At 36.7% G+C, this 2,619-nt stretch overlaps 1 pseudogene; it reads right to left on the bottom strand.

The window, feature by feature from the left end:
- Positions 1–1,906: 1,906 nt before the first annotated feature.
- Positions 1,907–2,279, bottom strand: LOC125923193 (small ubiquitin-related modifier 2-like; annotated as a pseudogene).
- Positions 2,280–2,619: the final 340 nt, after the last annotated feature.

Below are 2,619 nucleotides of genomic sequence, written 5' to 3'. Positions count from 1 at the left end.
TGTTGTTCTGCTTTATAGATGAATAGGAGTCAAACAGTTAATTGATGGCAGAGTTGGGATACAAACCCAAATTTTTGTTTGTTTTTTTGTTTGTTTCTGCTAGTATACAGATTATACCTCCTACTCAGTCCTAGTCTTCCATATTGAAACAGTTGTGACAATATGAAGCTTTATCACCCTCCTTTTATTGCTGCTTTGAGATTGTAAATAAATACATCATAATAAATACATAGACTGTAAATAAATGAATAAATAAATACATAGTAGACATACCTTCGATGGGTAACCATCCTCCACCATTTTAAACAATGAAAATATTAGATATGGTGAATGCCAAGGCTCTATTTATTTTGAAAAATCTTCCTTCAGGCAAAATGACTAGTTACACTGCTCAGAAAAATAAATTATATGCTTATTACATTTTTTCTTAAAATAACTGAGAAAATGAATTGGTCAGATGGAAAAACTATGGATAAAATACTTTAAGATGCAATCATCGCATATCTGAATTTTTACATTGTCTATCTGGAGGTTGCTACTCTTTAAATTCATGTTTTTCTAGAACTTGAAGAAACCACGAACACCAAGTGAAGCAGCGGATCTTTTCAGAATGCACTGCCTTTGTGGCATTTTCCTTCAACACTTGCCTCTGTTTCAAGGAGCTAAGAGTAGAATTATTACTTCTATTTGGGACAAAACAATTTCAACATTTCTAAAAAATGGTAGGTCAACCACATGGAAATTCACATTTTAAATTCAATAAGGCCAAAGTTAAAAGGCATAATACTTTGCTTTTCCAGAAATTGCTTTTTTTTTATATGCATCTTAAAAATTGCCATGACCAAACGACACGTTTCTAGGAAAGATAGTCCTATCGTGTATACAAGTACTCAACAAGAAAAAGCACTTCAACTACATATAAAATAGTACATATTCCTAAGAATTCCAGATAATCGTACAATTTCTTTGAAGAAACAAAAATACTATTGATATATATCCACATCAAATAATAAATAATTTACGTAAATTGTGTTTATGCATTATTTTTTAAGTTCATTTATGTATTTTGAGAGACAGAGAGAGTGTGAACAGGGGAGGGGAAGAGGGGGAGAGAGAGAGAGAGAGAGAGAGAGAGAATCCCAAGCAGGCTCCACACTGTTAGCACAAAGCCGGAGGCAAGGCTGGATCTCACGAACTGCAACAACATTACATAATGCTCTTACATGATACTTATATTACTTACATTACACTTGCATGATAAGTGTAGTTACCATCTGTCATTATATGATGTCGTTACAACATTATTATTTTTTTTCATTTTAAACAAGAAGTTTATGGAAACAACAAGACGTTTGACTTGAAGGGAAAACTATCTAGGATCCATTTCCTTTAGAGTAATTTATCCCTACTTAAAGACAGATTGCCCTACATGTAACAGCTATGTACAAAAAAGTTATAAAACTGTCCTTGGTTTTACAATGATAATTGAAAAACATTAAAATTCTCCAATCGAACAAGGTATGCAAGGATTTTTATGTTGTTCTTTTTTTGTTAAGCAGTGAGAGCAAAATAACTTACTGCAATATAAAGGTAAGAGCTGAATAAGCAAGCATGCCACTAATGGAGAAAGGAGGTATTTTCACAGAACCAGTATTTTTCCCCATCCCATCTCCATTTGATGTCGATCAAAACATACTATTGGCCATTTAGTTAAAAAAATGCAAAATTCTTGTGCACATACACACTTTACGTACAATAAAGGAATGGGGAAGGGGAAAATGAAAGAAGAGAGAAAACTATGCTGTAGCAGTCAGGATGTGGTGGAACCAAATTGTGGTTTTCTAATTGAGAATGTCTTCTTGATCTGGAGCAACAGAGTTCTGGAGTCAAGTAACATGTTCCGTTTTTAGTAGACATCTCCTGTCGGCTGCTGGAACACATCAGTTGTATTTTCAACCTCCATTTCCAACTGTGCAGGTACGTCTGTTTCATTGATTGGCTGCCCATCAAATCAGAATCTGTTCTGCCTCATGGACAAACCCTGTCGTTCACAACAGGCTTTGATTAGTTTACTAAGTGGTGTATGCCTCTTAATCTTAAACTGCACCACAGAACCAATCCTGCCCCACCACCTTCAAATTAATATGATCTTTGTTTTCAGTCTTGACTCCTTCCTTGGGCTTTTCGTCCACCATGGCGACTGCCGGAGTCTCCTCAGCTGCCGCTTCACAAAAGAGGTAGCAGGTCTGCACCGAACGAGCACACAAGCAGCACCAGGAGTGGCAGAAGAGGAAGCACAATATTATTGTTTTTTAAATTTATTTATTTAGACAGAGCTGGGGCGCAGCAGACAGGGAGAGAGAGAATCTTAAGCCCTCTCCATGCTGTCCGCATAGAGCCCAGTGTAGGGCTCAATCTCACGAATCTCACAGGGCCCAGTGTAGGGCTCAGCGTAGATCATGACCTAAGCCAAAATCAACAATCGGCTGCTTAACCAAATGAGCCACCCAGACGCCCCTACAATATTATTGACTATATTCCCTGTGTTGTACTTTTCATCTCCATGACTTACTCACTTTGTACCTGGAAGTTTGTACCTCTTAATACCCTTCTTGTATT

This window comes from Panthera uncia, chromosome B1 (genome assembly GCF_023721935.1).
Source record: "Panthera uncia isolate 11264 chromosome B1, Puncia_PCG_1.0, whole genome shotgun sequence".
Lineage (NCBI taxonomy): Eukaryota > Metazoa > Chordata > Mammalia > Carnivora > Felidae > Panthera > Panthera uncia.
This window is presented reverse-complemented; position numbering and strand designations above follow the sequence as displayed.